Source organism: Zingiber officinale, chromosome 11B, assembly GCF_018446385.1.
Source record: "Zingiber officinale cultivar Zhangliang chromosome 11B, Zo_v1.1, whole genome shotgun sequence".
Lineage (NCBI taxonomy): Eukaryota > Viridiplantae > Streptophyta > Magnoliopsida > Zingiberales > Zingiberaceae > Zingiber > Zingiber officinale.
Genome location: NC_056007.1, coordinates 42,086,803 through 42,100,952, shown reverse-complemented (window position 1 = coordinate 42,100,952; position 14,150 = coordinate 42,086,803). Strand labels below are relative to the sequence as shown.

General features: G+C 34.5%; 1 long non-coding RNA gene across 1 annotated transcript; it reads right to left on the bottom strand.

The window, feature by feature from the left end:
• Window positions 1–10,504: 10,504 nt before the first annotated feature.
• LOC122033312 lies at window positions 10,505–12,849 on the bottom strand. The gene is made up of 6 exons (XR_006126491.1): window positions 12,217–12,849; window positions 11,741–11,817; window positions 11,249–11,319; window positions 11,066–11,173; window positions 10,870–10,972; window positions 10,505–10,584 (listed from the first exon to the last, which is right to left on the bottom strand). It is a non-coding gene; the product is annotated as an uncharacterized LOC122033312 (long non-coding RNA).
• Between the last annotated feature and the right edge of the window lie 1,301 nt (window positions 12,850–14,150).

Here is a 14,150-nt window from a genome sequence, read left to right as displayed (position 1 = left end):
GTAGTAGTAAGAAGGGTGGTCGTTACAGTTGGTATCAGAGCAGTTCCCATTCTCCAGCATCACACGCACATCAGCATCATCCTTGCCGTCTTCAAGTAAGAAAGTATTTAAGTTCTTTCTTTATTGCTTTCCTTTATTATTATTTGCAGTATAGAGTGATTGCTTATAAGTGCTTAAGTAAGATAAGAGTTTTTGCTATTTTCTTTCTTCATATACAAATATGTATGTTTAGAAAGGATAGAGAAATGTTTAGAAGTACCTACTCATAGGTGTTGAAAGTCAAGAATCATGTATAAGTAAGATATATCTAGAAAGTATAGTGATAATTTTAAGTTTTCTTTTCCTCTGCTTGACTTGATGGCAAGAAGAGGACGTTCCCGTACCGTTCGTACTGAGGACCGAGTTCAGGAGAACGAAGAGCCCAGAACCCCTGGGCCTATTCTCTCTGCAGTTGTTGCTCAACTTCAGAGACAAGTAGCGAGCAGCAGCAAGTGATTGCCAATCTAATGGCCAATCAGAAGTCAGCTCCTCCCACTCCCCCCAACCATTTCTGTGGAGACCCCAGTGGTGACTGAAGTCCCATCAGTTGCCTTGGAAGTCGCCACAACACCTAGAAGACAAGAAGCATACCTCATCCAGTGGCTAAAACTGAAACCAGAAAGCTTCTCAGGCACGACTGAGCCCTGGGATGCCAGGCTTGGTTCAAGACACTAGAGAGCACCATGAAGCTTCTTGACTGGCCAGAAGTCGAGAAGCTCAAGTGTGCCTCTTTCTGCCTATCTGGAGATGCTCGTATGTGGTGGGAGCGAGTTAAGAGTAAGAGAGCAGTCAACCAGATGAGCTGGGTTGATTTCGAGACAGAGTTTTACGAAGAAGTCTTCCGTCAACGGATCACCAATAAACAGTATGAGGAGCTTATGGAATTCAGACAAGGTGACCTGCCAGTAGAAGAAGCGGTTAAAAGATTTAACAGGCTAGCTCACCTTTGCCTAGAGTTAGTAATTACAGTGAAAGAACGAGTCAGACTGATGCTCCTAATGCTGAGACCAGAAATAACACCTAATGTGAGTAGTGAAACTCACCGACCATAGATTGGTGAAGAGCTGGTCAGTAGGGCATTAGTGAGCACTATCTGAACAGCAACAAGGCTCAACAAACGCAACACAAGCCAGTCAAGATAGAAGACAAGACAGTGGGGAAACAGACACCCCAGTCAAGTAATCAGAACTAGAAGGACAAAGATAACAAGAAAGACCCAAGCAGGAAGATGTTCGGGTAGTCTGTGAGTATCCAAAGGTATTTCCAGAAGAGCTACCTGGACTACCTCCCAACAGAGAAGTGGAGTTTGAAATTGAATTGGTTCCTGGTACCGGTCCAATTTTAAAAGCTTCGTACCGAATGTCTCTAGCAGAGCTAAAAGAGTTACAAGAACAATATCAGGAGCTACTTGACAAGGGTTTCATCCGCCCTAGTCATTCACCTCGGGGAGCTCCAGAGTTGTTCGTTAAGGAGAAAGATGGATCTATGCGAATGTGCATAGATTTTAGAGCGCTAAGCAAAGTAACAGTATTTTCAAAGATAGACCTGCGCTCTGGGTACCATCAGTTGGAAGTGAAAGGAATTGATATACCCAGAACAGTTTTCAGGACCAGATACGGACACTACGAGTTTGTAGTCATGCCTTTTGGTGTGACTAATGCATCAGCGGTCTTCATGGACTTAATGAACAGAGGTTCTGGTGGTCTGGACTCAAAAGAGATGTTGAGAAATATGTCAGTGCCTGCCTGACATGCCAGAGAGTCAAAGCAGAACACCAGAGACCAGGAGGAATGTTACAATCTCTTCCAATACAGTGGAAGTGGGAAGACATATCCATGGACTTCATAAAAGGTCTTCCAAGAACTACGAATGGATATGACGCAATATGGGTAGTAGTGGACAGATCGACTAAGTCTGCCCATTTTCTAGCCATCAAGGTGTCCCACTCTATAGAGCAGTTGACACAAATATACGTTAAGGAAGTGATCAGACTTCATGGAGTTTCGAAATCTATTGTTTCTGATAGAGATGGGCGTTTCACCTCTCACCTTTGGGAGTGTGTTCATAAGACACTAGGCACCAAACTCAAGTTCAGCACAGCCTTCCATCCTCAGACTGATGGACAGATAGAGCGAGTAAATCAGATTCTAGAAGATATGCTCAGAGCTTGTGCACTAGATTTCAAGGGAAGTTGGTGCAAGTACCTGTGCTTAGCTGAATTTGCCTACAACAACAGCTATCAGGCCACCATCAAGATGGCTCCTTACGAGACGTTGTATGGTAGGAAATGTAGATCACCCATTTGCTGGCAAGAAGTAGGTGAAAGGAAAGAAATGAAAGTAGAGCTGGGCATTTAGACTGAGATGATAGATGAGACCACTCAGGCTATTCAGAAGATCAGACAGAAGATTGAGACTGCCCAGAGTAGGCAGAAAAGTTATGCTGACACACGCTGTAGGCCACTTGAGTTCCAAGTAGGGGATTCAGCTTTTCTCAAAGTCGCTCCTACGAAGGGAGTGATGAGATTTGGCAAGAAGGGCAAATTAAGTCCTCGCTACGAAGGACCTTACCTGATCATAGAGAGGATTGGGAAAGTAGCTTATAAGCTGGATTTACCACAAGACATGTCAGCAATACACAATGTATTTCATGTCTCTATGCTAAAGAAGCGTATTCACGACCCTAGCCAAGTGATTCAGCCTCAGACAGTGCAGATCCAAGAGGATCTTAGCTATGAGACCAGACCTACACAGATAGTGGACAGAGCAGTCAAGAAACTAAGAAATAAAGAAGTACCACTAGTGAAAGTCATCTGGCAGAACCAGAAGCACGAGGAAGTCACTTGGGAGCATGAGGATAGTATGAGACAGAAGTATCCAGAATTGTTCTAAGTTCGAGGATGAACTTTTTATAAGTTATGGGGAATTGTAACGACCCAATTTTCCCTATTTCAAGTTCTAAAAGTCTATAAAAATATTTGGAAATACTTTTAAAATATTCTAGAGATTTTTAGAAATTTTTAGAGTATTTTTACGTAATATTTGGACGTCGTTTAGTAGGGTTACAAAAATAAAGAAGTTTTAAAAAAAACGTTGAAGGTGAGATTCGAACCCACGACCTCGGGTCGGACTGACCCAAGCAAAACCGGGCCAACCAGCTGAGCTACACGGTTTTGTTAACCTTATATGGTGAGAACTAAATTTATAGCATAGTTAATGATTAGGGAATAAATTGGGAAAAAGTGCGCGGCTGAGGGATTGAAGCCGAGACCTTTGACTTGGTTAAAATTCGGTTGACCAGCTGTGCCAGCGAGTTTTGTTAATTATGGAAAGAATGGATTATATTTAAGGAATAGTAATTAATAAAAATCCTAGTTATAAGAAGAGGTTTAAGTTGTTCCCGAACCCTAAATTTTTCTCACCCGAACCTCTCCTCCTCTCTCGCGAACAGCGGCGGCGACTTCGCTGTTCGGGCAAAAAGGGCGACGGAGCTAGGCTTTTTCCGGCCCGTCTTCACCACCATGGTCGAGGAGAGCTTGTGAGCACGAAGAAGAGCCGAAATCCAAGCTATCCGAAACCCTAGCAGCATTAGAAGCTCCTCCTTTTCGGTTGTAAGTCCAAGAACAGCGATGTGAGTTGCTACTCACCTGCAGTAGGAGTTGTTCCGCGATTTTTGCCTTCTTCTTTTCCTTGCCGAGCATGAACAGATTCTTTAATATTCCGGAACATGTTGTTCAAGATGATTCTTAGGGCTTTAGTATCCTTCTTTGTTTTCGGAATAAGCTATACAGAATCTGCTAGTAGTTTCGAGTTTTATTTGCTCCTTTATGTTCTGTTGTAGTATGTTTAAAGAGGCTTTGCTTGTTCTAGGAGATCCTTGGATCTGTTAGTTTGTTAGTGGGCAAGAACAGCCCTTGCTGTTCAGTTTTGAACCTAAGTGTAGCACTTAGAATTATGATACTGCTGTGAGAGAAATCTTTACTTAAAAGCCTTCGGATTAGATTCAAGACAACACTAGGCATTCATTTGGCTTGCTGTTTTAGTTCTTTGAGTTATGTTTTGTGCTTGAATTTCCTTGCCATTGAAGAGCCTGATTAATTACATCTTCAAGCATGTCTCCTTATGTTCCTTATTAATGAACAGATTCAGTTCTTGGCATTTCAAGAGCATGAACAGCCGTAAGTTCCAGCATGCAAACAATAGCATTTTCGTTACGTTTGTGTCATTTAGCAAGATCAAATTAGTTTTCTTTTTGCTCTATTTTGTAGCATGATTAGTAAGATTAGATTAGCTTTCTTTGCTCTTATCACAGCATGTTTTAAAAGTTTTCTATGCCGTTTAGATTTTTCCCTTGCTGTTAGTAAAGCATGAGCAATTATCCATTTGCTAATAATTAAGCATGATCAGTTTACCATTTTGCTAATATTCGAGCATGAGCAGATTTCTTCTCCTTTGCTAATAGATGTGCATGAGCAGATTTGTTGAGTATAGTATGCAGACTTTTAATAAGCAGATTTTTATAAGTATAGCATGTAGATTTTTATAAGTATAGTATGCAGATTTTTAATAAGCAGATTTTCATAAGCATTGCTTGCAGATTTTGATAAGTATTGCATGCAGAACTTCAATTTTAGGACAGATTTTTATTAAGCTTAATATGCAGAATTTTATTAGCATAGTAGGCAGTTTTTTTGGTTTAAGCATTTCAAAGATAGAATTTGCTTAAACATTTCAGTTTCTCTTTAAAGAAGTATTCTGTTAGAAGTATTAACAAGTATAAGAAAGATAAAGAAAAGAAAGAAAAAGGCCAAGGCCTTAAGTAGATCCCAAAGTCAAGACTTTAGGGATTTTTGGCACACAAGGTGCTTATTAAAATGCCAAGGCATTTAAAGAAGAAGTAATTAAGATAATAAGTATTTTACTTTTAAAGGGCATGTACCGGACACAAGGTCCAAGGGATGGGCTCCAAGATGCCCCTAGGCACAAGGCCTAGAAGTATCTTAGTAGTTTCGGGATTAGCTACCTCGATTCTTACTAAGAATGCGCGCAAAGTGGTACAATGCCGGGCCCAAGAGAAGTTGATTATTATTTTGAAGTATTAAAGTATAAGTTTTGAAACAAATGAAACAAGCTTCAAATATGTTTAGAATTAGAAAGTTTAGTTTCTTGTTATTTGAAGCATGCAGTAGTAGTTTTATTTGTTTCTTGCTATTAGATTATTCAGCATGTTTAGCTTTATTTGCTCTCAGCATGCAGTTATAGTTTTATTGGATTATGAGCATGATTAGCTATACATGTTAGTATTTCAGTTAGTATGATTCCTTCATTGGATTATGAGCATGATTAGCTATACATGTTTAGTATTTCAGATAGTATGATTCCTTTTCTATTTATGAGCATGAGTAGCTTTACATGTTAGCATTCAGTTTTAGCATGTTTTTATTTATATACATGCATATCGAGTTTTTGTGAGTAGATAGCGCTCACTAAGCTTTATGCTCATAGACTGCACTTCCTCCTACTGCAGATAAAGGAAAGGAAAAGATTTAGCAAGGAAGGCGACAAAGTGGTGGTGATGAAGGTGTGTGATGGCTGGACTATGGGGAGATCAAGAGTTTGCTAAGGAATTGTTAAGATTTTTCTGTTTAGAGTTCTTTAGTTTTCTTTAAATGCTATTATGAGTCAAGATTGAAATTAAGTTTATTCCGCATTTGTAGTTGGGTTCTATTGATGGAGTGATATTGTTGTTTGCTATTATTAGGGTAGTTTTCTTCCTTTATTTGTGATATTATACTGTGTGGTTGTGAAGATATATGTTCCAGCCGCCTGTGGCTGAGTATAGTTTGTTTGTATTGATGATTTAGTCATCGGTACAGGGGAGATTCTGTCGAAATTTTTCGGTAGAGATTCCTTGTGGTTTTTAATTATACCGGTTATTTAGAGTTAGTAGTTAAGTAACGGTCACTCTTAGAGAATAGTAGTAGTAGTAAGAAGGGTGGTCGTTACATGTTTGTTAGTAAGCTCACGAATCAACTTTTAAATGAAAAAATAATAGTTTTGATATTCAATTTATAGATTTTATACTCTACTTATGAAAATTATAGACACAAATATATTAAATTTATTTATTTGAATAAAATTATAAATTTTAATAAGAATATTATAATTTTCTCGAAATATATAATTTAGTTTTTAATAAATATTGAAATTTATAATTTATATTTATTAAACTTGTTTAGGCTTGATAAAAGCTCGAATAAGCTCGTAAGTTATGAATATATTTGTTAAATAAAGCTCGAGCTCAGTTTGATTATAAATGACCCAAACTCAAATATTCAAGAGTTCGTCTCAGCTAGGTATTATTACACCCCTATTTCTATGGGTTTTTATAAAGCTCTTAATTATATAAATACCCTCAAATATCAATTTGATGAAGTATATTTAGATCGATGATTTTTTGAATGCAATTTAGATTTTTTAGGCACATTCACGTTCAAAAAATTACAGATCTAAATATACTAGGTCAAATTATTATTTGATGATATTTATATAATTAATAAAATTATAGAAATATATAGAAACTAGATTCATGTCATTCTGAGCTCTCTATGTCAATTAATCGGCTATGGAAAGTTTATTTTTTTAAAAAAATTGGCATTGTACGACGATACATAAAAAGTTTGGAATGAAATAAAACTAGTTTCTAAGGGTTCCTATAGATCTCTTGATTATATAAATGGCCTTAAACACTAATTTGACCTAATATATTGAGATTAGTAATTTTTTGTACGTGAATGTGCCCAAGAAATCTAAATTGCATTAAAAAAATCACAAATCTAAATATACATATTAAATTAGTTTTTGAGAGCATTTATATAATCAGGATATTTATAGCAACCCATAGAAACTGATTTCATGTCATCTAAACTTTCTATGTCCATCAACCAGTTTTGGAAAGATAATTTTATTAACATAAAATTGGCATTCTGCGATGAATCCATGGATTCGTCACAGAATACCAATTTTTTTAAAAGAAATAAAGTTTCTTGATAGACCTAAAAAGCTTAGAATAATATGAAATTAATTTTTATATATTTATATAAATCTCCTAATTATATAAATGCCCCTCAGACACTAATTTTACCTAATATATTGAGATTAGTAATTCTTTTAAAGTGAATGTACCTAAATATCTAAACCACGTTAAAAAAATCACCGATCTTGATATACTTATTCAAATTAGTATTTGAGAATATTTATTTAATCAGGATATTTATTGAAACTCATAGAAATTAGTTTCATATCATTCTGAGCTCTCTAATTCCGTCAACTAGCATTGGAATTTTTTTTAAAAAGAAATTAGCATTCTGTGAAGAATTTGAGAATTCATTGCTAAATCTACAACAAATACTTGGATTCATCACATAATGCCAATTTGTTTTAAAAAAACTTTATAAAGTTAGTTGAATGACCTAGAGAGCTCGAAATGACATGAAATCAGTTTCTATAGGTTCATATAAATCTCTTGAGTATATAAATGTTATCACATACTAATTTGACCTAATATATTGAAATCAGTAATGTTTTAAGATCAAAATAAGTCTAATGTGTTAAATTTATAACTCTTTCTAAGAATTTTGCTAAGTCTTAAGGGCATGTAATTAACTTAGCAATGAAAGAAAAATATATTGGGTCAAATTAGAATTTGAGGATATTTATAAAATTAAGAGATTTATAATAACACATAGGAACTAGTTTCATGTCAATCCAACTCTCTAGGTCTGCCAAATAGCTTTAGAAAGTTTTTTTTTTAAAAAAAATGACATTCTGTGATGAATCCATAGATTTGTCGCAAATTTACGATGAATCCATGGATTTGTCACAAATTTACGATGAATTTGTCAATTTTTTTAAAGAAATAAACTTTTTGAAGTTGGTTGATAGACCTAGAGAGTTCAAAATAATATAAAACAGTTTCTATGGCTTCTTATAAATCTTGTGATTATATAAATATCTTCAAACACTAATTTGACTTAATATATTAAGATCAATGATTTTTTGAATGTGAATGTGCTTGAATAATCTCATACATGTTTAAAAAATCACTAATCTCAATATATTTAGTTAAATTAGTGTTTAAGGGCATTTATATAATTAGGAAGATTTATATGAACCCATAGAAATTGGTTTCGTATCATTCTGAGCTATCTAGGTCTATCAATCGATTTTAGAAAGTTTATTTCTTTAAAAAAAGTTTGAAATTCTACGATGAATTCATAGATTCATCACAAATTGGTGATGAATCCTTAGATTTGTCGCAAATTTGAGACGAATTAATGGATTCATCGCAAAATGCCAATTTCTTTTAGAAATAAGTTTTTAAAAGCCATTTGAAGAATCTAGAGAGCTCGAAATAACATAAAATCAATTTCTATGGGTTCTTATAAATTTCTTAATTATAAAAATATACTCAAACATTAATTTGATATAATATATTGAGATAAGTAATTTTTTTAATGTAAATGTTCCCGAAAAATCTAAATCGCATTCAAAAAATCACCAATTTTATTATACTTGGTCAAATTAGTATTTGAGGGTATTTATATAATCAGAAGATTTATAAGAACTCAAAAAGACTGGTTTCATATGATTCCGAGCTCTCTAAGTTTATCAACTAAATTTAGAAAGTTTATTTTTTTTTTAAAAAAAATTAGCATTCTAAAAAGAATCTGAGGATTCATCGCCAAATCTATGATGAATCCTTGGATTCATCACAAATTTTGCGACGAATCCTTTGATTCATCGCAAAATGCTATTTTTTTTTACACTACAAGAAAAAAAGCTAATAGACAACGCTTTTAAAGCGTTGTCTTTGTGCCTGAAAAAGCGTTGTTAAAGGCACTGTTGTTAAAAGTCTGCTCAACGACAACGCTTTAAAAGCGTTGTCGTTTGTAGCAAAGACAACGCTTTTGCAACGCTTTAAGAGCGTTGTCTTTTTTCTGAAAAACAACATTATTGCAACGCTTTTAAAAACGTTGTTGTTTTTGGCAAAGACAACACTTTTACAACGCTTTAAAAACGTTGTCTTTTTAAAATAAAAAATAAAAAAAACTATTTTCAAAATCATTTTTTTATATTTACAAAACTATTAATTTTCTTTTACCATGTCTAGATTCGAATTTGACATATAAAATAGCATTTAATCAGCTCGGCTAATGATTTCAAACTGAAACCAAAACAATAGAATACAACCACAAAATATTAGAATTTATAGAAGAATTCAACTATATACAAAGACTAAATAGTTCTGTTTCATAGTAGATAGTGACATTCAAATTTAAAACAAACAAACACAAAATAGTGAGCCGGCCTCGAAGATAACGATTTGCATGCTTACTTCTACTAGAAATATTGTTCAAAAAGGATTGTCGGCTTGAGACTTGGCACAAAACACCTACCACTGTGTATCTGCCACAGAAAATAATATCATCAGTATAATGCAAAAGATATTTTTAACTCTTAAAGCTGAAAATAAAGGTCACAGTTCACACCATACAATAATGAGAAAATCTGGATTGAGAAATACAAAATAATCATAATTCTAGATGTAGTGCCATAGAAAATCTGGATAGAAAATCTGGATTCAACAGAATGAATTCTTTAGTCTGTGCAGTAGGCTTCAGAATGGAATGAATTCTTTAGTATGTGCAGTAAGCTTCAGAATGGATTCAACAGAATGAATTCCTACAGCATAACTGTTTCTTTACAGAAGCAGTAGGCTTCAGAATTTGGAATGAGCTCACCAACGTTTCATCCACTCATAATAAACAAGAAGCAGTAGGCTTCAAAAAATGGAATGAGCTCATCAACGTTTCCACATTTCACTAGACAATATTTTGATATCTAGATTTCATTCAACTCTTATACGAATGTAGATTTCCATAAAACTAAAAGGTCTAACTGTGAAATCAAAGTTTGTTCAGGACGAAAGGAAAAATAATCTAAAATTTAATAGTTTAGACGAGAGATGAAACAAGAATCAACAAGCATAGATGTTACAGCCATAACAATCCACAAACGAATCACAATGCAGTTTGTGGATTGTTCGTCAAACAGTTAATTGTAGAGAATGTAGAATGTCATGCTTCATAATTGCAAGAGATGGACATTTTACTAATGGAAAAGAATGAAATCATAATGTCTATAAATGATGGTAAAGAGGTGTTAAAGTTTGTAATTTGACACTTTACTACACCTTGTTGAAACAACTGGTTCTATGTTCTAGAGTGGAAGTTGTACCAATTATATATTAGTAGCTCTCAATTCAGCATAAAAGATGAACACAGTCTGATTCCAGACTGTCCATCTTCAATTGGACAATATCACTCACACAATCTTGATATGAGCAAAAAGAACAAAATGATATCATTAGCAAAGGTAAGTTAAGAAATCAAGTTGCTGCTATCTTGTTCTGAAACTTTGTCAAAGATTGTTGTTCGTCCTTGAAGGATCAATAACATCAAAATACTTTGAAACAAAGGGTTGGCTGTGACAGCAGAAATAGTCAGCAAATGGACAGGTATTCCTGTATCTAAGCTGCAATAATCTGAGAGATAAAAGCTACTGTATCTGGAAATTCAATTTGTCAGAAACCTTCCACGAAACAGAACTAAGAGATACAATGTCCATGGCCAATCCATTGAAAATATGAGAGTGCAGGAAAAAACTAACAAGCATAGCTGATAATGGATTCCAAAGAAGCAAGAAGTTGCTTCTTGATAAAGATAATGAACTTACATAAACATTAGCTAAAACAAGGTAATGAACTTACATAAACTTGAACGCATCTACTCATAAATATGATCTTGTATACATTCTGCCAACTCCGATCGCACCTCATCAATTTCTTCTCGAGAATACTCCTTTTGTGTGAACTGTGAACATTAATGAAAAAAAATCAACATTGACTTTGCAAATTTTAAATAGTTTATTTCAAATAATTTGAGACATAAGCAAGAAAACATTACTATAGATCGTAGGGAATCTCTCTCGATAATTTCAACTTCTTCAACAATTTGTCTCATAAATCACATCACATAATAACCACATTGTTTGACATCTTGTTGTCGAGGAGCCTATGGTAATTAGATACAAATTATTAATGATAAACATACACATGAAGGAAGATTGTTATATATAATTACACATACCTTTACTACTTCCCACATAGCCTTTTTTTCTACCTTTCCTTCCCTTGTTTGAATTAAACAATCTTAAGGTCCTTCATATATTAATGATTTTTTATATATGAGTTTTGTATTAACATAAATGCTTAATAAAAATAAATATGAACTCACATTTCTACTATATATTTCCAATTCTCATCATGAATGCGGTGCCTTAGAGAATCCAACAAACATCATAGGAACATAAATCATAGGAACATAAACTAGAGCATGTGACAAAACCTAAACTAGTTACATTCAAATAAAGAACAAACATCATAGGAACATAAATCACTAAACTAACAAGCATTACTTGGAATTAAACTAAAGAAATTGTATAAACTAAAATCTATACAATGGAAGAGACATTTAATCAAACACTTGATGGGCATGAGTCAATGAAATCATAATGTGTGCAAATTTAAATCATAATACCAGATATATTAATCAAAATATTATAAAAGTACTAGGTGAAACCTGAAATAGAAGAGACCGTTGTTTTGTCTCTGGATCAAATTGCTTTGAGACCCTATACCCTGGCCTCCCAATCTTAACTGCAAGGATAGTGCAATGTAACAACCAAGCACTAGTAATTGATTTTATAGAGTTCCAGAATATATAGATATATCAGTTGCCATGTCCCTATGTTAATCTAACTGAGCATTATATAAAAGAGAACATGGATACAACTTACAAGTAATAAAAGTGTCAAAGTACAAATTTCTCGAGCAGAAATAAATTACTCAAAAATAGAGAAAAGAAAAGAAACTGTAAACAAAACAACTTGTCCGCACAATTAACTACTAAATGATCAGATTACACCATGATCTAAATTCAACTACACATGTGCTATTCTAAATTCAATTAACCAATGTGATCCAATTCATCCCTAATTCAACACATAAACCTATCTAACAATCATCTACATCATGTATCAAAACCCCTACACATACCTCAAGCTCAGCCCCTTCTGTTGATCCCCAATCCAGAATCGTTACTGCCATGAAAGAGTAGCTGATGGGACCAAAGAACACCACAGAACTAAACTTCCCTGCTGGAATCTTTCTCACGTAAGGTTTAGAGGCAATCAACAGTTCACTTTCTGCTGATCCTCAACCATAGATGGTTGCTGCCGGAAGAAGACTCCCCCACCAGATTACCTCAACAATCAAACGTCTCTGGTGAGCAAGGGAAAAGAAGAATCGGTCACACAACATCTCAACAACCCACAGAGTACGATGCCTTACCTCCAAGATCCGGCTAGGGCACAGCGCCACAAGAGGAAGAGGAGGAATCGAGGAAAGGTTCGGCGCTGAGGTTTGCGGGAAATCAAAGAAGAACAAGATAGCTCATCCTTGAGGCTCCGGGAATAAATCTACACCGGCGGTGCCGAGGAAAGAAGAAAAGGTCCGGCGAGAAGCAGGCGATCAGTCGTGCCCTAGGTATCGATTACTAAAGATGGCTTGGACTTCGCCGGTATCGTCGAGATTCGACGACTTCCTCCTCAAGTGACACTGTCGATCGCCGAAGGTCGAAGCTCCGTTCCGTCGTCTTCGAGTCGTCCGTGAGAGAGAGCGCGTCAAGCAGAGGGGAGATCTGGGAAGAGCGGAATCGGGCGCGCAGAGCAGAAGTCAGGCTCGGGATTAAAAGGATCGACATCTTTGACCCACTAAAAATCAAGAAGCGTTGTCATATACACTAAAAAAAAATAGCAATAGACAACGCTTTTCAAGAAGCGTTGTCTTTGACCCATAAAAATCATTAATAGACAACGGTTTTTAAAAAATCATTGTCTATTAGTAAGAACATAAAGAAATAGACAACACTTTTCACTAAAAGCGTTGTAAAAGGAAAAAAGACAACGCTTTTTATAAAAAACGTTGTCTTTTAAGTGTTGTAGAATCCCAATTTTCTTGTAGTGTTAGAAAATATACTCTTCGAAGCCGTTGAAGGACTTAGAGAGCTTGGAATAACATAAACTAGCTTCTATGAGTTCCTATAAATCCCTTAAGTATATAAATGCCCCCAAATACAAATTTCACCAAATATATTAAGATTGGCAATGTTTTAAGATCAAAACATGTTAAATTCATAAATCTTTCGAGGAATTTTGCTAAGTCTTAAGTACTTGTAATTGACTTAGTAATGGAAGAAAAATATATTAGGTCAAATTAGAATTTGAGGGCATTTATATAATCAACAGATTTATAGGAATACATAGGAACTGATTTCATGTAATTTCGATCTCTCTAGGGTCCGTCAACTGACTTTGGAAAGTTTATTTCTTTAAAAAAATTGGTATTCTATGACAAATCCATAGATTTGTCACAAATTTGTGATGAATTATAGGATTCATTGCAAAATCTACAATGAATCCATGGATTCATAGCAGAATGCCAATTTTTTTTAAAGAAATAAACTTTTCAAAACTGGTTGATAGACCTAGAGAGCTTATAATGACATAAAACCAGTTTTTATGTGTTCGTATAAATCCCCTAATTATATAAATACCCTTAAACACTAATTTGACCTAATATATTAAGATCAATGATTTTTCAAATGTGAATATGCTCGAAAAATCTAAATCGCATTCAAAAAATCACCAATTTTAATTTACTTGGTCAATTTAGTATTTGAGGGAATTTATATAATTAGGTGATTTATAGGAACTATAGAAACTAGTTTCATATCATTCCAAACACTTTAGGCCCTTCAACGAGCTTTAAAAAATTTATTATTTTAAAAAAAAATTATATCTTGCAATGAATCTAGGGATTCATCGTAAAATATGCGACAAATTTGGCAATAAATTTATTTTCATCGCTCAAATTCCTAAACTCATAAAAATTGGCTCGACTCCCCCTTGTCCTAATTTCTCTCTTCAGTG